We start from the raw sequence: 22,914 nt of genomic DNA, 5'->3' as shown, positions 1-22,914 counted from the left end.
TTCACTTTTTAATGCATATAAAAAGAAAGTATTAGTAAGCAACCCATCTTTATAATAACCTCTCAAGCATCCACAGAAGATTGTGTTTAAAGATATGATTTTATTTTCTTGCAGGACAAGAAAGAGATTGTTCTTTAATTAAAGCTCATTTTTCAGATCAAGATGTTTTAGCTCTTAAAAAAAAAAAAAAAAAGATGTTTTAGCTCTTGTCACTGGTCATCTCTCTTTTAGAAAGGACAAAAAGAAAGATCCAGCTTTAGAGTCCTACATTTTCTTTCAAATTTAACTATTTCCAAATGGAAATTTTTTTCCCCATTGGTATCATTAGCAAAATTAGAACTAACCAGAATTAAAAACCTGCTCTTCAAAATCATAACTAATGAAAATCTAAAGCATGTGGTTGTCACCAAACTGAATTAGAATCATTTTTGCTGCAGTAGAATCTGAAACTTCCAGTAACCTTATATATTTTTAAACTCTCACTTTCAATGTTTTCTCCCTTAACCTTCCCATAGTTAATGATGGACAAGGATCCCATTCCCTATACAAACTACAATATAAATATGCAAGACTCTCATTAAAAACCAATTGGATGAGCTGTGGATTTGGTTATTAAGTTAAATCTTAAGCCTCAGATTGAGAAGGAAGAATGGATACCCCGTCTTCATAACTCTTCCCTACCCCTTAACTGCATGGTCTGATTCCTTGAGGGTAAGAAGGAGTACGGAAGGGAAAGGAAGAGATGCCCACCCATGTTGCAAATTCGCTACATCCAGCTTGGGCTACTCGGACAAGTCTGGAACAAAGCCAGATATGAGAACCACCGGTGGCAAAAATCTCCCTTGGGATGATCCAGAGGAAACCAGAGCCCTCTAAACAGGATTGTTTAGATATTTTTCTGAGGTCCCTGAAAGCAGATGTCTCCTTCCCTTTCTTTTTTTATTTATTTTTTTCTGTTTCTTTATTTGGCAGAGAGACACAGCGAGAGAGGGAACACAAGCAGGGGGAGTGGGAGAGGGAGAAGCAGGCTTCCTGCTGAGCAGGGAGTCTAATGCGGGGCTGGATCCCAGGACCCAGGATCACAGCCTGGGCCGAAAGCAGGCACTTAACGGACTGAGCCAGCCAGGCGCCCCACGAACAGACGTTTCATGCATGTCCAGTGCTGTGAATGAAAACCCTACCTTGAAACACTAGAGGCAGTCCCTAAGTTATAAACAGGGTTAGCATTCCAAACATTGCCTTATTTGGAATTTGGAATCTGTTTTTTCTCTCTTTTTTAAGATTTTATTTTTATTTATTTATTCAAGAGAGAGAAAGGATGTGCCCATATGCTCAGTGTGAGGAGAGGGGCAGGGGGAGAGGGAGAATGTGAAGCTGGCTCCACACAGAATGTGGACCCTGACACAGGGCTCGATCCCAGGACAGCAGATCAAGTCTCCAGCAGAAACCAAGAGTTGGAGGCTCAACTGCCTGAGCCAGTCAGGCGGCCTTGGAATGCTTTCTTTTTTTTCTTTTTCCTGGAATGTTTTCTTATAGGAACACTGATATAAGGGGTGCTGAGGATCTATAAGCTAACAGAAAATTATTAAAACTTATGCAAATGGAATATTGAAGATTTGCAACATAGTTTCTTTTGGAGTGACATAAATTTTTAAAAAATATTTAAGCATCATAAGGCAAATAAAGAATACAGTAGTAAACGCTTAATATGTCTTTCCAAAATGGTGCAACAGCTGCATATAAATTAAAAAAAAAACATGAAACAAACTAAACAATTGAATAAATACATTTTATAGTTTATCTTAATGATAGAGTAGAGAGAACTAGTATTTATAATAGGTAAAATGAGAAGTCTGTTGACCTCATGAAAAAAACTGTTATATTAAAAGGGCTTAGACATTCTTTTTTTCTGTTATAATGTAATACTTACAAAATTCTCACCACATGTGAGGTTCTTTGCCAGGTTCTGTGATAATACTAATCCTTAAGGAGCTCACAGTCTTACCTAGCAGCATCCATTTTCCCCCCAGAATGATACCTGTAAGAATATGTTTTCAGAATTAACAAAATATGAAAAAGGTAACTTGGTTTTTCCAAGTCCTTTTGTTTTTAAATCCATGAAGGATTTAAGCTGCCCGTCTTTGTACTTCAACCAATAATCCCCTAAAATGACCTTCTTTAGAAGGCAGGCTATTCTACTCCTCATTTCTGGTTTTTTTTTTAACTTTTTCCCAAAATAAACAAATATTATTTTAATTAAAAATGTGTTGGTTGATATAGAACCATTAACACTTGTCAATAGAATTACAGAAATGAGTTAGGTGCATTTCTCAACTTTCTGTGTACACATTTCTTTTGTTTGATATGATATAATGTATATATTGCTTTTGTAATTTTAAAAGCACCTAATGGAGGAAAAACAGGAGGAGAATCTGCTGACGCAGGTACCACCAAGCTTAACCCTTTCAAATGTGCTCCCATAATACTGAATCTCGGAGCTGCCTGCCTTGCCCTTCACTTTGACAATGGATGAAGAGAACAGGTAAGAAAGCACTGAGCTACCGAATGGCTTTAAACGACTGTTGCTGGTTGGCATTTCTTCATAATGTCCTAATCTCTGGTTTCTCCTAGCTCGCGCTTATTGACATGCAGAAACCATCTTAAGAACTCTGTATTAATGAACTCATGTAATATTGCATTGCCCTGTATGGTATACAGCCAAAGGCTTTTTGGTTTTGTTTTTTTCTATTTTCCTCCCGTCTCAATCGTTTTCTTGTTTTCTGACTTGCTCATATGCAGCAGAATTCACATTTTGTGGCTCAGAATCATTTTCATCAGAAAAGGATGTTGCCCATGTACACTTAGAATATCTTTGATTTATCTTACTACTTTCAACTGTTTTCATTATTATTCCCATTTTTGTATTATCATAATTAAACCTACATTCCCAGTAGCACTTCATTCACTCTAGTAAATCTCGTTGTACTTAAAACAGTACATTGAGTGCATTGGTTTCTGGTCACCAACTCAATGCAAGATAGCTCTTACTCGACCTTTTATTTTTTCCTCATCTTAGTTGTAGGACTTCTTCAAGCTCCTCTCAGCTTTCTACTCTCTCAGTATAATTTCTCTTAGCCTTAGAAAAGAAGCACACAATGTAGAATGTGGCCAAATAACAAGTGCAAACTCCAGCTACATGATGATGAGCGACATGACCCCTGAGTGCTCTCCTTTAAGTTCTAACTCAGGAGAAAGATTTGCAGCATCTGCCTCAGAGGTGGAATGTAGTCATCTTGGACCTGTGTGTGAGTAACCGGGACCCACACCTAAGACAGACGTAAGTGAAAGACTATGTCTGTTGATGTCCTCTATATGCAGATGCATCACTGGTTCTGGAAAGAAGAAGTTGGAAAAGGGACACACAAATTGGGGGGCAAGGGGCATGGCCTTCAGCATACAAGGTAGCGAGCGATTACCACTGATGCTCTTCTTCCTAAGAGAATGGTGGCTACAGTTTTCCCAGGAGACAGAAATAAAGAAAAGAATTCTAGCCCCGGAGCCAGTCAACTCACTTGGAAATCCAACCAGATGGTCTGCGTCTCATGAAGGAAGTGGAACAAAACATTGCAACATAGTTAAGCAAACAAAAGCAAAAATCTCTATTTCCAGAAGGAAAGTTTAAGGCTGTATATAGAACAACAAAATCCTTTCAAACAAAGAGTTCTATAAGTTACAATTCCCTAGCCTTAAGAATTTTTGATGCCTAAGTCTTGATTAGTCCTTTCATTCACTCAAAAATACAAAACAAAACAAAAAACAACTAACTGGAGAAGTAGTGTCAGTCATACTAGAACTAGAAAAGTGAAAGACATTTTAGCGAGTCAGACAAAGTGTCCGTCTTCATGAAGCTCACATTCTTGCTAGGAAGAGCAATACAAAAAGAGGTAAAGAAAGTAACATAATCTCACATAAATGCTAAAAACATAGACGCTAAAGAAACAAAGTGGCTAAGTAGGTTGGTCAAGGAAAATGTTTCTATACAGTTAACAGTTGAGCAGAGATCTCAATGTGTTTAAGAACAGATTATCCAAAAAACGTGGGAAAGAATGATCCACATCTGGGAGCAGCAACGAGCTTAGTATGTTCAAAAGTCAGCAAGAACTCAACTGCGATTGAAGTGGGGAGAGAGAGGGAAGAAAGAGTCGTAGGAGCAGGGATCCGAGGGTAGTGTTTGATCTCAGGTGAACGCTAGCACCTCCTTGGGAAGCTGTAAAATGCCATTTGCCCAGATGAATTAATATTCTTAATATTTCCAAGTGATTCTTGGTGTGCAGTCAAGATGGAGATTCTAGACATTTCTTTGCCAAAAAGGAATTGGGTCTAGATTTCATGAGAAGCCCCAGGTAGCTTTTTTGTTTGTATTCTTTAATAGCAGAAAAGTCATTATCTAATTTATAATTACAAACGATAAATCCATCTTCAACATGAGAGTAATCTGCAGAAGGAAGCAGAAATGCCACCAATGAGCTGCTATGGCCAAGGGGTGGGCGGGGGGACGGTATGAAAGCCAAGGGAACGGAGAAATGGGGGAAGTGGTTCCACTTGGAATGTTCCATTAAGAGGCATTAGGACATGCTGCTGGGCTGGACCTCTGTGGGAGGACAGAGAATCAAGGCTGAATCCCAGGTTTCAGTCTGAGTAACTGGGGGAAGGTGATGCCACTTAGTGAACTGGGTTTTAAGGCTTTTCCAAACTTTGAGCTAGATTAATTTTGAGCCCAAGACCAAACAAACAAACAAACACGTTTCCAACTCATTACGCTTCCCCAAAGGCAATTCCTAGGCATATGTAGACATAATTCATACCGCCTTTCTTTCCTCCACCTGAGGGCAAGCCCCAGAACAGAGCCGGTACTGCGCTCTTAGAGACCAGGGGATAATCTGTTAGAGAGCTAAATGACAAAGAAGTTCTGCATGCTTGTTGGGTTTTGTCTGCATTTTGGTTTTGGGGTATTTTGTTTCTTTGTAGGGGAAGGGTTGAAATTGCTACAGGTCATGACAGAAGTATTCTGAACTGTTTGTATGACATTTTCTGCAGCAGAGAATTTGAGTTGACCGAGTGGGCTTACGGTAAAATAAATTTTTACACCTCTGCCTCTGACATAACCCTGTTACACCCTTATACTTAAATCTTACTGGAGTCCAACTCATGGGGTATCTCTACAACTTTCTTGGCAAGACACAGGTTTTACTGGAAAGACAGAGTAACCTATCAAACGAGCAAAGAAACACTTTATAAACAAAAGGCTTTAAGCAGATGTTTTTCAATTGGTAGTTAACTTCCCTTTGGAGAGATGTGCTGAGATCTGCAAAATGGACAGGTCCCTTATTTGGCACATCTTGCCTAAGAGCACTGAGTCATGCACATACACACTACAGAAATGAGTGCTAAAGTCAACCAGGGAACCATGTTATTAGTAGCAACGAGCCCCAAACTGGAAACAATGCAACTGACATTACAGTGGATAAACTGTACAACAGTATGTTTCACACCATGAGAAAGAAGGAACTATGGCTCCTTGCAATGATGTAGATGAATCTCCCAGGCATGCGACTGAAAAAAAGAAGCCATACAAACTGCATAAGCTCCTTCGTATGAAGTTCAAGGACAGGCAAACTATTCCTTTTATTTATTTATTTATTTATTTTTAAAATTTTGTTTGGTTATTTGAGAGCAAGAGCGAGATAGCAAGAGACAGAGGGAGAGTAGGGGAGCATGGGGTGGGGCAGGGTGAGGTGGGGTGGGGTGGGGGGCGAGGGAAAAGCAGGCTCCCGCTGAGCACGTAGCCCATGTGGAGCTCAGTCCCAGGACCCTGGGATCTTGACCTGAGCCAAAGGCAGAAGATCAACCAACTGAGCCACCCGGGTGGTCCCAGGCAAACTATTCTACAGTGATAGAGGTCACAATAGGGCTTCTTTTGGGAAGGAGGTAGAAATTGAGTAAGCTCAGGTATCAGAAATGTTCTATACCTTGATCTGGGTGGTGATGATATACACACATTTTTATATGTAAAAATTTACCAAGTTATATACCAAGTGTGTGTGTGTGTGTGTGTCTGTGTGTGATATACTTGAAAATATTCTATAGAGGGCACCTGGATGGCTCAGTTGCTTAAGCCTCTGCCTTTGGCTCAGGTCATGATCTCAGGGTCTTGGGATGGAGCCCCGCATTGGAATCTCTGCTCAGCAGGGAGCCTGCTTCTCCCTCTGCCCCTCCCCCCGCTCGCTCGCTCTCTCTCTCTCTCTCTCTCTCTCTCTCTCGGTCTCTCTCAAATAAATAAACAAAATCTTTAAAAAAATTATCTATAGAAGTATATAACTATAGATACAGACATAATTTATATATTTCAATAAAAAAATTGAAAATAATACTGGTCATGATGCAGAATTAGCCAAATTCTCATTAGAAGAAAATATAAGGCAAGTGCCAGGACGTTGGCCTTGCTGTACAGATTTTTCTGACGCCATCTCATCATAGGTGTATCTCAGCAACCCAATCCAGTATCTACACAATCATACTTAGGCCCAGGAGTGACACTCCAATTCCCTAGTTTGTGTTCACCAGCATTACGTCATTAGAATGGAAACGTGGACTACTCGGAAGACATTTCAGCTACTTTGACGGAACGGGGTGCCCTGTCCCAACAGCCCCTCTGATGAGATGATGATGATGAACAAATGCACCGAAGAAGGTGGAGTTCACACCCAGAAATGAAAACTTTCTCCAGTCAGCAATGCACAGTGCGACATGACGCACTGGGAACTTTCTGCAGTGGGTACAGGCAGTGGACTGAGTCCGGGATATAAAGTCTTAACCCCTCTTCTCGCTTCTGGTGCACCAAGACATCAAGAATAAGTCTTTAACTTTTGACTCCTCTTACTAATAAACGGTAATCTTTGCTTGCACTTGCTTGGGGGTATTTTCAAAGCATGAGTCTACATCAACTAATGCATAGGAAGGTTTTCGCTCTGCCCACTAGGCTCTGGGCACGACTGGAAGGTACGTCAGCTCTGTTTCCAACCAGACTCCTGGATGTCTGTAGCTTCTCAAAGGACCTGCCTGGGGAGTATGGTGGGAGGCTTGGGCTTTCAAAATCATTCTGATGCGAAGAGTCACCTGCAAGTCTTCCACTAGACACCCTTAAATGTGTCACAACACTTCCTATTTGTCACTATTAAATAATCTCTTCTACTCTGAGAACAGTGGCTCCAGAAAGGTCCTACTTAATCACTTCATGCCCAATAACATATACGTCATACCTAATTTCATGGAAGGAATTTTTAAGGTCATCATTCCATTCCCAAGCCTTAAAATTATTCCATTTACTTCATGTCAGATAAATCAGAATGTTTATAACCAAAAAACCAAAGAGGGTAACTTATATTCTAATATCTTTGGTTTTCTGGCTATAAATAAACAAATAATAAATAATTTTAACCAAATAATAACCAAATAATTTTTTTGGTTATTAAATAACTTCATTGTCAAGAAATGTTTCCTGTTTAAATAACCTAACCCTCTAGACTTCATCATGACCAGATTTTTTCTTTTTTCTTTTTTTTCCAACTGATCCTTAAAAAATAACTGGCCTTAAAATTTCATCAAACCTATTAAAAGGGATGAAGAACTATGGAAGATGGAATGAAATTTTATTGATCTAGAATGAATTACTGAAGTAATGATCACTTGTAAAAGAAGTTTAATATATGAGATCAAGCAAAGTATATATATGAGAGATTATGACCTTATAGAGCATGTATTCTAACAAGTTGGACACAGTGTTGCAAAGTCATATCTTTGTATTTTCAAAAAATAAGAAAAAAATGAAGTGATCCTTTCTGCTCCTCAGAGTCCTATTTTACCAAAAGGGTAACTTTCCTAACTAAGAGGGGCCTAGAAAATGTGGAAAGTTCAGGTAATAGCAATATGATGATTATGGGTTTTGAAAGACGGACATCAGCACTTCCAAGATCGAGGAGGACTTCATAAAATGTATCACTTGTATAAATGTCAAGTAACTGTTTCAGATAATTAAGTTTTGGCCCCAAAGAAAGTTTTCTCTCATTCTTCTTTCCAAACAACTAGTAATAAAGTGATTGTATACATTTCACATTAAAATTTTAGCTTAAAGTATTTTTTTCAGAGAGGATTATGTCTTTTACTACATTGTAATCTTGGTGATTACAATTTTTCCTAGGAAAAAATATGTGGGTTTTTTTTCTTAACCTAAACTAGTACTTGGCTAGAGTCTTCTAATCCATGAATAAGTTAACCCATGAGTAATGAACTCATGTTTGGTAAGATTTAAGGGAGCTTGAGGCTGCCTTGGCCCCTCCAGCCAATCCAACAGTCTTTAGACTTTAGCAAGCAGCTTTAGCCCATGTGACTGATTAACTACCTTTGTTTTGTGTATGCATAGATCATGCCTTCTGTCCTAGAGAGGAAAGAGCACTTCTGCACGTCACGAAACAGAAAGAGACCTTGTTGTACAGCTCTCACTCAGGCACTAAGGACCAGACCCCCGTGCACAAGCTCTGAGCCCTGGATGACATCCGTCGCTGGCACCATGGAGTCTGCACGTAATCAAGGAAAGTTACAGAGCACTGTACTCCCTTTACTAGTTAACTTCCCTACATCCCTTTAGAAATCCTTGGGCCAGGCAGAAACCTTTCGGTTGACCTCTACACAAGAATCCACCATCGCCTTGAGAGAATAAAGCTCATACATACTATTTTCCAATCAAAACTGGTCTCTTGGGGCACCTGGGTGGCTCAGTGGGTTGAGCCTCTGCCTTCTGCTCAGGTCATGATCTCAGCGGTCCTGGGATCCAGCCCCTAGTCAGGATCTCCTCTCAGTGGGGAGTCCGCTTTTCTCTACCACTCCTCCTGCTCAGCGGGGAGCCTGCTTCCCCCTCTCTCTCTCCCTGCGTCTCTGCCTACTTGTGATCTCTCTCTCTGTCAAATAAATAAATAAAATCTTAAAACAAACAAACAAACAACAACAACAAAAAAAAAACCTGGTCTCTGGAGCAACAGAGCAGCTGAACTTGGGTTTTTGGAACAAGTTCACCTGCAATACTGCAAACAGAACTGAAAATCCATCGTAAAACACCACCATTCATCACTTAAAGGATGCTAATGATACTGTTCTTGCATTTTCCCAATGATTATGTAGTTCTCTTTACTATATATGTTTATAGTATGTTGCAGCCCTTATAAACAAGTTGCATCAATTTAAAGGGTAGGGGGACATGGCCTGGAGTGTTGGTCAAGTTCAAAAGAACCACAGAGGCAAAAGGCACTTTAGTGATCCAGGTGACATTGAATAGGTGCCTGAGCTGTGATAAGCAGTGCCAAGTGAGTCTCTATGGCTCTGATCTGTTTCATACAATCCTGGAAAGATTTATGTGTCAACTCAAAGTGCCCCTTCTGTGAGCAAAATCCATTTTGCCCCTGTGCAATCTTCAGAGTATGTAAGTTTGCAGGAGCTTTTGTCCTTCATTTTTCAGAACTTTTTAAAATGTGTCGGCGTATAATTTAGGTAACCTTCCTAATCAAGCCCACTCTGTTGTCTCTACTCCAATACCCATTTTAGTAATTCGTGATTTAGTAGCTAAATGATTCTGTTGTCTTTTACTTAATGATCTTCCAAATCGCTCTCCTCAAGTTCTTTGCAAAATATGAGAAGCTTTGACTGAGAGAAAAATAACTTCACTTCTCTGGTTGCTTATTTAAGAAGAAGAGGGGCCCCACAAGTGCGTTACGTTCATTTTGAGCCCCGGTGTTTCATGGGACCCCAATTAAGACATATTCTATAATATGTTATAGAATCACATCCAATAATAGTTTGGAGGCAATATAATTTAGTACAGAAGGATGTTGTTTCCAGGATCGGACATTATGGATCTGACTGTACCGTTTATTACTGATGAGAATTTGGGCAAGCCCCCTCACCTCTCTGGGTCGCACTGCCTCATCTGTACTGTGTGAGCAATCCCAGTGGGGACAGGATTTGTAAATTAACACATGAAATACTTAGAACAGTGCTGGGCTGCAGTGAGTGCACAGTAAGTGGTAGCTACTCACCCTCACGGTCATTGTCGTGCACATAACACAAGACACTGACTCGCTTAGGACCCCCAATGCCACAGCTGCTCCTACATCCCCTAACTGGAAACAAAGCTTGTGCCCAAGTCAGGACAAATGAAACAACAGCCACACGTTCCTTCTGTTGGCGAAGGTCCGACCCCACAAGTTCCTTCCCACCAAACATCAAGTCTCCTTGGATAATTCCCACCGTTGCTCATTTTTCCCCAGATCGTTTCATAACATACCACAGGGATTATATAAACATGTACATTCAAGTACTTTTAAAATTCACTCACTCAAGAAACTCTCCCCTCTTTCCTGTTTTCCAAAGAAATAATCACACAAAGTGAATGGTCAAAGTCACTAAATATTCATTTTCCTTCTACTTTTCTCACTCTGTCACCGTTGCGTTGTAAAGAAGAAGAGCTATTTACCGTCACCAAACAGCCTGCAGGCAGTGGGGTGAGTCTGGTGAAACTAAGTCACATCATGAAACCTCTGACACCAAGTAGCAGTAATTTTCAGTTTTTGTCTACACCATGAGGTACCAAAGCATGTAATTATTTTTAAAGTATTCAAAATGAAAAGAACAGGAAGAGCTAGTCTAAAATGTAACAGCTGTCTGCAGTTTAAATTTGAAAATAAAATAAGAGGTGTAGTATGTGTTTCAAATCTTTGTCAACTTGGGATATTTGGAAACTTCCTTGTTTCCTTGATGCTACTCATGCTCGTCTCGCGGTTTCTAAGCGTTCGAGGCCAGCCCTTCCATGCCTCACAGAGTTGTGAAAGCTCCAGCAGCCCCACCAAGTCCAGGGTATGGAGTAGGGTACCTGTAGAATTGATGGGACAGAGCTCTGGGTATTATATTCGAAGTATTTAGGAGGGTTTTTAAATCCATATTTTGAAAAATTACTAATGAATACAAAATCCAGACAGCGAGTCTAAAATGCATTTCTGTTTAAATTCTTTCCCCAACACACACACACACAAAAGGGGATTATAAATGAACCAAAACAATATATTTTCACTGGTTTATCTGAGACCCCGTAGATACTTAGAAACAAGTCTTGAACCCAAATCCGTATCATTAAAATCTGTATTGAGAATCAAAAAGGGGGTGGGCGCCTGGGTGCCTCAGTCGGTTAGATGTCAGACTCTTGATTTGGGCTCAGGTCCTGATCTCCAAGGAGCCCATAGGCCTTGGGCTCCGCCCGCAGTGGGAAGTCTGCTGGGGATTCTTTCTCCCTCCCCCTCTGCCCCTCCTCCACACATCACCCCCTCCCCCAAATAAGTATATAAATAAATACCTTAAGGAAAAAAGAATCAAATGAAAATACACCAGCAGACCTGCGTACTCTGTGCTGGTGGAATTATCTGTCAACTTGACGAGCCTAAAGGATGCCCGGTTCTGGTAAAACACTGCTTCCGGGGGCGTGCGTGAGTTTGCTTCTGGAAGAAATGAGCACTGGATTCGGTAGACCAAGAGATCCACACAGGCAGGATCATCAAATCCACGGAGGGCAAAAAAGAGCAACGAGGAGGAGGAAGGGCCATGCCCACTCTCTTCCTGAGCTGGGGAGTCCGTCCCCTCTTGGTCTTCTACTTGGGAGCTCCTGGTTCTCAGGCCTCTGAGCTCAGATGGGAATCCGCAGACCACTGGCTCCCCCGGTTCTCTGGCCTTGTGCTGAATTACACCACTGGCTTTCCTGGTTTCCAGTCTGCAGATGGCATACTGTGGGATTTCCAGCCTCCATAACCAGGTGAACCAGTTCCTATAATAAATCTCCATTTATCTCTATTTCTCTGTATCCTTACGGTTCTGTTTGCCTGGAGACCCCTGACCAGTGTGTGCGCATCTGACTCTTGCATTACTGCGCTTCTCGCCGTGTTCCGGCTACTCACATGATCCCACACAAGATTTTCTCCAAACACATTTTGAGAAGAAAATAAAGCGAAAGGTCTTTACTGAATGATTGCTCTATACACACCCACATTCACTTTTTTCCATTTTTAAATTAGCAACTGTGGCTTCCAGAATAAAGTTCCATCTAGAGAGGAAAGGTTAGTTTTCCCAATTAGAAGCCACAAGATAGAACTGAGTAAATTAGCTGGAAAGCGAGAGGAAGCCATTTTATCTTGGTGCCAGCTAAATTAGTTAATAGCTAACATACATGAATATACACCCTCCCTCGATCCTGCTCAGTAATTAATGTACACTAGGGTTACCTGCTTTCGATAAAATTATCTATAGGGCTTTGACTAAGTAAAATATTCCAATAGTCACAGGAAAAGTCTGTTCCTTTGAGGATGTTAAAAAGGGATAGAAATTAATTCCACGCTAAATGTAGTTACACACAGAAATGCGTGGAGTCCTGGAGCAGTCTAATTTTCCCAGGGTCCTTTGCTTTCTCAGGAGTCAATAATAAACCAGAGGAGCAAAAGGTCAAGGCAGCATTTGAAAATCTTCCCCTTGCAAACAGTTGGGGCTGAGAACGGGGTGTGTCTGCGCCCAGCAATGCCTACGGTGAAAAACCGCATCATTTTCTCCCATCTCACGTGGCTCCGGACAGAAGGATGCTGGCAATGAGGCCAATCCCCAGCTCTGCTGTCTAACTCAGCCTTTCCAGATCATGTGGCTTTTCCTCTCACCGTTCAGAGATGAAGAAAGTCAGGCCGTTGTCCTGTAGATTTGTCCCTTTACGCAAATCATTTGAGGAAGACGGAAAAGCTTCATTCTCTTTAACTATTTTGTTTTATTTCACACAAAGAAAACTAAATGACTGACAATTTTTTTTTTCTTTATTTTGGCCACTGCGATAATTGAAAGTGTAGAACCAATCAATGACACCTCTGGCTAAAATTTATTTCTGCGGAATATCCCAAAGGAGTGATTTCTGAAGAATAATATGCAGCCTTCAATTTACTTTATCACAGCTGGATATGAAGTTAAATCCCCGGCTGGAATTTAACCACCCAGAGCCAAGCGCCAGATGGCTTATCTGCACCTCAACCCGACAGCTGTGCCCTGAAATGCACAGCTGGTCTTCACATTTGAATGACAATATTTAAATGATAACATTATGTAATGCAGAAAAATGTGTTTGGGTAGCATGGGTCTTGAAAACTAGATTGCATGGTTGCTCTGAATAGTAAATGCACAGGCTCCACAGCGAACTCAAATTCCTTCTATTTGTGTTGATGGGTCTTGGCTGGAGCTAAGAGTTTACTGCCACATGGAGCCGTTCCAGTGCCGTCCATATCTGCCCATAATGACTCTCCTGGGTACTCCCCGTGTTAGATTTCCCTTCACATAAAAATAAGCATAACATAGTTTTCATTGTGAAGCCGGAGACTTTTAAAATGTAGCGATAATTGATAGATAGCGCGTCCTGCCAAGACGGAAGAATTAAAAGGTACTTGGTCGAAAGCAGCTGCTGTAGAAATTCTTCAACAGTTTGGGGATTTTATTATTCATTCCCTAGTTGAGTCACAAATATCACCCGATGACAAACATAACAAAATTAACAGCAAAATTCAGCCCCTGAAAACAGACAAAAACCTGCAGAAAAGGCAACTCTCAAAGAAAATGTATTTTTGAGTGCATTTCAGACAGGAATGAGAAATCTGACCTACTTCAAGTGAGGGGCAAGGGAATGATGTGCGAGGCTTGAACCAATAAAAACACGGAGAGGTAAGTTTTCTATTTTCACAATTTGACCGGGGTTCCCTGTGCTGCTGCCCAAACTCTGATGAATGTATGCGCCACCCCAGCGACACGAAGAAAACATCTCCCTGAATATCGATCCTAAGTCATCGTGGACACGAGAAAGTCAAACACTTGTGTAGTAGAGAGGAGGCCTGGAGAGATTCTCTCGCAGCTGCTTTCACTTATTTAACTTCTGTAAACTTCAGTTCCTTCCCCGGCAGCACCGGGCCCTCCTGGGAGGACGAGGACCTGTGTGTGACCTGCGGGACTCAGGACGGGGGTGTGTCCCCGCCGTTTGGTTCCCTGGGGGACCCCCTCAACAGCACTCCTGTCCCTCACCCGACTCGTGAGGCAACTGACTGTAGAACCCAGGAGGGGCAGAGGCCTGCGGATACATTCAGAACTAAGAAAGGCTTTATTTTGAGAGTCATCCGGGCATCCGGGAAGGAAACCTAGAACTGGCCAACTTAGCCAGCCCGGCAGGAACACGCAGGAGCAGAGAACGGAGCCCCTGCATGCCTGTCCGGCCCCGCGGGATAAAGGGCGCCGGGTGAGCCACCCTCCCCACCCCGCCGTTTAGTCTCCCCAGATCAGCGACAAAGAAGGCTTCTAGTGCAGGAAGCAGCCCCCCTCCGGCCGCCAACAGGAGGAATCCTCAGCGTGGGGAGTGTCCTCCTGAGACCACCCAGAGCAAGACAGATGCCGCCCTCATTAGAATCAGAAAGTGTCCGAGCTGTCCAGGCATGAACTCAAGGCCAAGGTCACTCAGTATCCAAAGTCAAAAACACACTCCTTATCCCATTTCTCATCCTGAGTTACGTCTGGCCACATCGCCCAAAGCAGCGTGGTTAGGAGCCACATCCTCTCCTTCCCTTTACAGCGCACAGGAAAGCCTCCGCCGGTCCGCACGCTTCTTCCTTCAAAACCTACAATCTCACCAGTCACCTTGACCATCGGCATCCCATTAGGGCAGACCCAAGCTGCTGCCTGTTTTCCTCTGGGGGCTTCCGCCGCCCTCTGGCATCCCGTCTATGGGGTCCGGACTTTGGGGACGTCCCACCAGAAGAGGGATGGGTTTGTGGGGATCAATCCAGGATCCAAAACACAGAAAAGCATTCCTGACACATAAAAAGCAACCAATAAATACTATTGAAGAGAAGAAAGGGAGGAAGGAGAGGAGGCAGAAAACGGGGTAGGGAGCCGAGGGCGGGGAAGGAAGAACGGAGGGAGACAGAGACCTGGACGGACAGAGGGAGGGAGACAGAGACCGGGACGGACAGAAGGAGGGAGACAGAGACCGGGACGGAGAGAAGGAGGGAGGAGTAATGAAGACCCGAGAGGGAAAGGAAGGCGAGGCCTGCTGGGGATGCTCAGGCTCAAGATGCCCCAGGCTGTAAGCTTCCCCTCGCCCGGCTGAGGAGCGAATCTGCCTTTAAAGCCCAGAATGCTGAAGTCAGCAGTCTGTGAAAAGCGCTGCCGGAATTTATTACAAGCTCCTTCTTTTCCAACTCTCTAGTCCTTGCCTTCCACTCAAAGGGGCACTCTGCCCATCACTAGCATTTGCAGTCTTTCAGACCCTTCCACTTACCAACTGTGAACTCTCCATCTCTCTCTCTCTCACACACACACACACACACACACACACAATCTCTCTCTCTCTCTCTGTTTCTCCCCCAGAGCTCAGGGCTCAGTCTGGACTTCGTCATTATCAGCAAGGCCAGTAAATTCCCTATCCAACCAAGTAGACTCCCTCTCTAAAGAGGGATAATACTTTCCGCATCATAATTTAGCTGCCTTAAAATGAGACGGGAGGAAGGCAAGATTGCAATAATTAGGAATCACCAATACCAGGCTCTTTGATTTAAAACAGGTCTCCATCCATGCCCCCCAATCCTGGTTGTTCAATTACCGCCGTCTCTAGGAGACTTCCCATAATGACTCCTCTAAAATCCCTGACCAATTTCTCATCACCAATTCCATTTCAAACCTGCTAGAATCTTGGCAGGTGATTTCTACAACTCCTAGAAAAGATCGAGATTATCAGGCCGGTAAGCCCCCCATTTTCCTTTAATCTCTTATTCTCAAAAATAACCATCTTTTTATCCCAGAGGGAGAACTGCCCTTTTCCTCTCAATCTCCCACTGAGCACCATAGTCGTAATTCTGAGGTTGAATGAGGTGCTTTGATCCTTGAGATCTAAATAAGATTGGCTCAAACTCCATATTTACACTCGGCTGAAGTCCAAAGTCCTTCAAAAAGTTTCTAGAAATTTACAAAGGTCCTGAATTCTCCAGGCTGCTTCAGTAGCAGACACCCCCTCCCTCTGTATTACTCCTATTATGCTGACCCAGAAGTGACATCTGGACTTCAAAACAAAAAAGGAAAGGAAAGAGGGGAAAAAAAGAGAAAGTGTTGTTGAGTCTCACTGAAAAGGCCAAGTGACATCATTCTGGCCAACGGGAAGGAAGCAGCCTTCTGGGGACAGGATCTGGGAATGCTTCCTCCTCCTGCTGAAAAGGGTGGGCGGGGGAGGGCCACAGCCCTTCCTCACCAGCCCCCGCCCCCGCCCCGGGTTGAAGGTGGATGTGTCTGGAGCAACAGTAGCTGTCTTGGGACCACAAGGCAACTAAAAAGTTATGACATTTTGGAGCTACTGAACCAAGGCCTGCAGTTTTTACACTTACTATTTGGCGCAAAGAAGAAGAAAAGGAAGGAAATTTCTTTTGTCCTAAAACTACCAAGTTTTCTCTTCTTTGCTACTGCAAGCACTTACAGCTGCAGTGAAGTTTTAGAATCACGGTGATCATAACCCTCAACCTATGAACTGCAGACTTCAAAGATGTCCGATCCGAGTATTACCTTTACTTTCCCTCTGGGAAATGGGGCACCTACACCAGCAAGTGCCATCAGGGCTAGAGACGCAGGGGTGGGCAAGTCAGTTGACAGTTACTTTACCTGTGCCCAGGAGAAAATGGTGAAGATGGTGGGGGGGCCTGAAGCCCCTTCCTCGGAGTGCGGCCTCCTGTGACAGCATGCCCTCAAACCACCTGACTCCTTGAAATTTGCCCTGAATACAGAGACGGGCCAGATCTCTCAATCTGTCCTGATTCTAGGAAACCCGACTATTTGTAACAGACGGACGGAACGGCTCGCCCACCTGAGCCATGCAGGAGTCCCAGACTCCCACTCCTCACCCTCGCCCATGATCCAACGTGACGATATTTTAATTGCTACAGTCTATCATATAAACTCAGTGTAAGGCTGGACAGATTAATTCTGAAAAAAAATTTTATATATAAAGACCTACTATTTAAAAGGCAGCAGAAAGGGCGCCTGGGTGGCTCAGTGGGTTAAGCCACTGCCTTCGGCTCAGGTCATGATCTCAGAGTCCTGGGATCGAGTCCCGCATCGGGCTCTCTGCTCAGCAGGGAGCCTGCTTCCTCCTCTCTCTCTCTCTGCCTGCCTCTCTGCCTACTTGTGATCTCTGTCTGTCAAATAAATAAATAAAATCTTTAAAATAAATAAATAAATAAATAAATAAATAAAAGGCAGCAGAAAACAATAAATTTTGGTTCGGTCATAAATGAATTTTATACCTCCATTAAAAGTGATGCTGTACAAGCAGTTAGGGTTTCCTGGGATGCTCAAAGTAGTATATTTGTTGACATGACTGGTGATTACATGGCTGTTCATTTTATGCAAAATTCTTTGAGCTGTATATTTATGTTTTATGTACTGTTCTAGATTTATAATATATTTCACAATATAAAGGTTTAAAATATTATAAAGAATATTAGTGACATGTAAAAAGGCTAAAGATACCTTAAATAAAAAAGCAGGTTACACAACAATGTATACAACGTCCAGATTTTTTACCAAACGGATATATCCTACCTGTTAAAAGGCAAGTCATCTGTAAAGACTGTGGAAAATACATACTTCCAAAACATTTAAAAATAAATACGAGGTCACACATAAGATCATCTTTTTTACAACTTTTTTTACAACTCTTTATATGAACCACTGGGAAGTAACAGACTAGTTGGACGAGTATACACAAGGTACATCTGTGCACCAGAGTTTTCTTCCATTTAAGTTATGATCAGCATAAGACTTATTTTAAACAGCGAGGGTTCTCTGCAAGTCATCGTTGTTTTAGAATTTTGCTTTTTTTGTTAAATTTCTTCATTAAAATAATCTGTGACACTAGTTAACAATGTCAAAGCAATGTTTAAAGTGGTCAGAAGAAACCAATGATTTTTTCTGTTGCCCTGGGCCTTTATTATTATAATGGATCATGTTCGTGAAGACATCACAACATTATAAACAATTGCCATAAAAAAGCAGATTATACCATGTAAAATGATCTACTATATCCTTGTTACGATGACTTTACTGTACCACTGGCCCAGGATTAGTATTGAAAATACATTGTATATAAATTATAAATTATATAAATTATTTTGAGACAAGGTCCCTAAACAGGCCAATATCCCATCACACAGTCTTAGTCCTGTAAGTCACTAAGATGACTTTTAAAGGTTAAAAAGTCAAAAACAACTTTGGGACTTGAATCTGCCATGGATTTGACAAACGGTTTCATGGGGCATAAACCGGAAAAAAAAATATTTCAGGAAGGAAGAATACTTTCTTTCTTCATTTATAGAATAACAACACTTTAATCTGCACAATGAAAGATACTCCAATTTCATCCAGAACATACAATCAGGGAGTAATGCTCAAGTGTTCCAAGATTAATGCGAAAATGGGTTCAACTTAGAAACACAGTACCGCGAAGGCTCTAACATCAGCCGCCCTCATTACTTACAGTTTGCGAAACTGACGAGAGCAAATGCCAATCAAATAAGTAACTTGTATTTAGATAACCCGGGTCCAGTGGGGAGTTTCTGAAAAAGAAATTACTATTTCAATGCCAAGTCACGCTTGCAGCTTTGAACAAGTAGCAAAACACGGGCATGTTTCTCAAATGGATTTCACAGCATCAGTGCAAAAGCCGGAGGGGATGGCTTAGTTTTTTAAGCCTCAGATTTGAAATACCTAGACTCCCCGCAACTACGCCGTTAAATCCTCTGTGGAACCACAGCTTCAAATGCTATCAGGAGAGACTCAACTCTTCATCCCTCTGAGGCTGATAAATTGAAAGCCATGAAGTTTAGAGGGAATGGAGGGGTGCCTGCAGCCTCTCGTGCCCCCCTGCACACCCCACACAGGAAGACTCCATTTGTAACATCGCTTAATGTTCCGTTTGAGGCTGTCTCCTTGGTAAGACTGGATGATGATGTTTTTAAGACATTCGGAAATCTCACAACCCAGCGATGGACCATTTTTATAAACACTTAAACCAAATTTTAGACAGCTCCTAGTGGAAGGAAAACCTGACTTTTAATTCCCATTTAAGACAGTCAAGGAAATGCTAAGTACTTCCTTTAAAATGCATTATAGGTATCTGGCCAACTTTTTATAATTCCTGTAGAAATTTCCGAATCGCAGATTGCCTTCTTTTTGCTGCTTTGTACATTTCTGGACCACCTTCTCCCTGACATCACTGAAGGGATGCTGGGTAAGTGCCAATTAAAGAAAAGAATTTTATTCAATCTGCAGAGTACTCTGCCTTTCTCTCACATCCCCTCCCTCATTTGCAAACCTTTAGAAGACAAAGTAGAACACTCTAATTTTCTCGGGGTTTCAGATAAAGGGAGCCTCAGGAAGATTAAATGAGTCCACCAAGGCTGATGGGTTGTTGGCCTACGTTTTAAAAATCTACGTCTTTAGAATCTCCCTAGAGTCTATTCTATCCTACTGACAGTTTAAAGTTCTACTTAGCAACATAAACATCTTACCAAAGAAAATTATGTAACGGGGTCTAAACTTAAAAAAAAAAATAACAAATAACTAATTCTTCTACCAGTAAAGCTACATATTTCTGCTGGTATGTATAATAAATAATTTAAAAGAATGAAAAACTGGAGAGGACGCTAGGAAAACCCTGGACCGTTATTTTTTAAAGGTCTGTTACCTAATTAATTCGTTGATCTCTCTTTTCATTTAGATTTACCTCAAAATAAAGCATAAGGATCGAGTTATATGAAAACTTAAGAATAACATGAGGGTACTTCCGAGACTAAATTCAAAACTATTCTCCAAATGTTGGTCAACAAAAAATCAATCCGTTAGGAATCCGAATACCCTGAGTATGTCAACATCTTTAAGACAAAGCTCCAGACATGACTCTAAGTTTAGGTTAACTGGATAGCAGACCCACTGGGTATTTTAACAGATGCTAAAAAGCCTCCCACTAAGTCAGACTCGTTGGTGGTGGCATATTAATTATCCTAATTATAAATACCCTTGGGGAAGCAGACCTATTGAGACTCTTTCCCAAACATTCCCACTTCAGTATAATTTAGCTGTTTGCCTTGAACCAACAGATGAGTTGCATTTCTCTATTAGAAATTTTGAGTTCAAATGGGGAGACAGTAGGTACTATTAGAAAAAAAATAGGCTTAGTGGAGGTAACAAAGTTCAGGCTCTTTTGGCCAAAGAAACACAAATGACGTCATTACAAGGTAGGACCTACAGGAAGCAGTGGGCACTGAGACCAAACCTTCATGCATTGTATTACACAATTTTTTGCTGAAGCCACGTCCTGGCTCCTCATACAGCAAAAACGCTAAGGCTCAGTTCAGGTGCTAATGAAAATTAATTTAAAGCACAATGTATGTTTGCCTTGCTTTCTTATCCTATTTCACCCCCTCCTTTAAATTTCCCATGGCATTAGCTTATCCTGATTATACCAGCAGAGAGGACTTGTTCCTCCTCCAAAATCCCATAGTGGGAATTTATAACACTTCTCTTCAATTGCACTTTTCCTGCCTTGGGATACTTCTTCCAGACCATCTTAAGCTGTTTAAGTTGTGTATTTGATTTCATAGCAATGAACCCTTGAAGATTTTGAAAAACCTCGCAACTCCCACCAAGTTAATGCTTTACAAGTCCAGGTAAATCTGTAAATGCTTGTCAGAATTACTTGATGATGTGGCTTCCTTTGGCAAAAGTCAGGTATTCCAGAGCCCCAAAGGGATTCCTGGCTCACGCTGGCCCGTGTGCTTAGACAACCACAGTCAAAATGAGCGATCTCTACCATGCGTGTTGTTAAAAACAAGATACCAGGTCTAAAAATGAAGTTGCTTATGCTACAGCTTCTATCACCAAACCAAGAGTTGATTATAGTCTTGGCTCTTCCCAGAAACAGAACCTTAACCCACTCAACCAGGAATCTCCAGTCAGGTGATCCACCTGGTGGTCCCCCAATGTCCCCAGAAAGGAAAATAACCTTGGAGTAATTAACCCACTTTTTTGCCTGCTCTAACTTTCCTTGTCCCCACCCCATTCTTCCTATAGACGTCTGAATCTGTGCAGCTCGTCCGAGCTCCCTTTCATCGGCTAGATTGGATGCTGCCCAATTTGAATCAATTTTTGTCAAACAAACTCAAATTTTTCAATACGCCTCACTTTATCTTGTAACAGTTCTGGGGTCAGAAGAGAGAATGGAAGGAGGAACAAGCAACCACGGGAAGGTACCTGTGAGTCCCAAGAGCTCCGCCGTTTTCCTGCTGCCTCTGGACACGCTGGGAGGATCCTCATGGATCCGCAACTTTTGCATTAGGAGCTTTCAGACTTCATCTGAGAGTTCCTTCTTCCGGGCCAGGTCCGACCTAGAAACCGGACCGGGTCTGACTTTGAAACCAAGCTAGGTGCCCCTTGGAAACTGGACCGGTCTGACTTGGAAACTGGGCTAGGTCCTAAACTGGCCGTAGAGGGACTGGATCTGGCTGAATTGGGTCCAGTGTGAGGCTTTGGGTGAACACAGTTTTGTTTTATAGCCGAATAAGCAGGGTGAGCTTACCAAAAATAATCTTGAATTGGGGCAGCTACAATGGAAAACTTTAAACTACTTTACACAACCTTATCTATTAAGGAGCTGCCCTAAAATAAAAGGGGTCTCAGAGAAGCACTATCATAAAAGGGAGAAGGAAGATAATTTTTCCTCCTCCATAGTTTCTGGGGACCAGCTGGGACACTCCACTCTGCAGCCTACACACAGAATTATAGGGAAACTGGCAGAAGCTGGCAAATGGCAAGAATTCTTACCAAAATCAGCTTTCCCAGATCTCCATCTGCGGTGTCTGGTGAGAGAGGGAGATGAAATTCTACTTTGTCCCTTCCTTTCCAGATTCAGATTGGCAGGCAAAAAAGAATCCAAGAATTAGGCCTTTGAATTTGTGCCGCAAGGATTTGCTTTTAGGTACCCACCGGCTGTGAATCCTTCCTCTCCTGGGTACAGCTGCTGCCTTCCTGTTTGTCTCCTTTTGTGTCTTGAGAACTTGGCTTGGCACCTGTCAGGCTTGGGCCCAAAACACGGCCATGCAGAAGAGCAGGTTGCTCTCAGTGTGCCCTACTGGCGGTTGCCAGCTCTCGGGAAAATTCGTCTTCCTCTCTTTTGGTTATCTTTGAGAGTGGCTCTGGATCTTGGGAGGGTCATATTCGTTGCACACTTTTTGAGGGTGCCCCTTATATGGAAGGGTTGTTCAATACAATACGGTCAGAAGCATTTACTGTTTGTCTCAGCTGAGGCCCGTGGAGATATTCAAAAGGATTGTTTTTAGTGTAGCTCTATGGTCAGAAGGAGGCCGCTCTGAAAACTGATCATCAGAACTCGACAGGAAGTTTTTCGGCCTTCTCCCCTTGGCTGAAATGAAGCTCTGTACCCAGAGGGAAAGGAAAGCCTGCTGAAGCCTTTGTAAAAAGATTTCTTAAAACTTTGCAAAGATACACACCGCCCTAAAGCTAGAACACAGGAAAATTCTGATTTCCATCTCGGTCAAAAATAGTCTCCCTGATATAGAGCTGCAAATTGAGGCTCTCGGAGCTGAAAGGGCGGGTCAGCCAAGGAACACCACCAGGATGGAACCCAATTCTTTGGCCCCGGGACCCTGGGCCAAAGCGCCCGCGGCTCCCGCGGCCCCGGCGGCCGGGTCT

The 22,914-nt window shown here is 42.3% G+C and overlaps 1 long non-coding RNA gene across 2 annotated transcripts in view; it reads right to left on the bottom strand.

The window, feature by feature from the left end:
* LOC106004012 overlaps positions 1–22,905 on the bottom strand; it is a 143,214-nt gene extending 120,309 nt beyond the window's left edge. The window contains exons 1-3 of one of the 2 annotated variants that reach the window (XR_001176831.2): positions 22,027–22,905; positions 21,457–21,590; positions 18,683–18,761 (exon numbers count right to left, since the gene is read on the bottom strand). This is a non-coding gene — a long non-coding RNA (uncharacterized LOC106004012). The remainder of the gene's footprint in view (positions 1–18,682; positions 18,762–21,456; positions 21,591–22,026) is intronic. The other variant, XR_006603478.1, reaches the window with a different exon arrangement.
* Between the last annotated feature and the right edge of the window lie 9 nt (positions 22,906–22,914).

The sequence above is a fragment of the Mustela putorius genome, unplaced genomic scaffold (assembly GCF_011764305.1).
Source record: "Mustela putorius furo isolate JIRA1106 unplaced genomic scaffold, ASM1176430v1.1 tig00003932_pilon_pilon_pilon:0A:0A, whole genome shotgun sequence".
NCBI lineage: Eukaryota > Metazoa > Chordata > Mammalia > Carnivora > Mustelidae > Mustela > Mustela putorius.
Note: the sequence above shows the minus strand (reverse complement) of the source record. Positions and strands in the feature narration are given on the sequence as shown.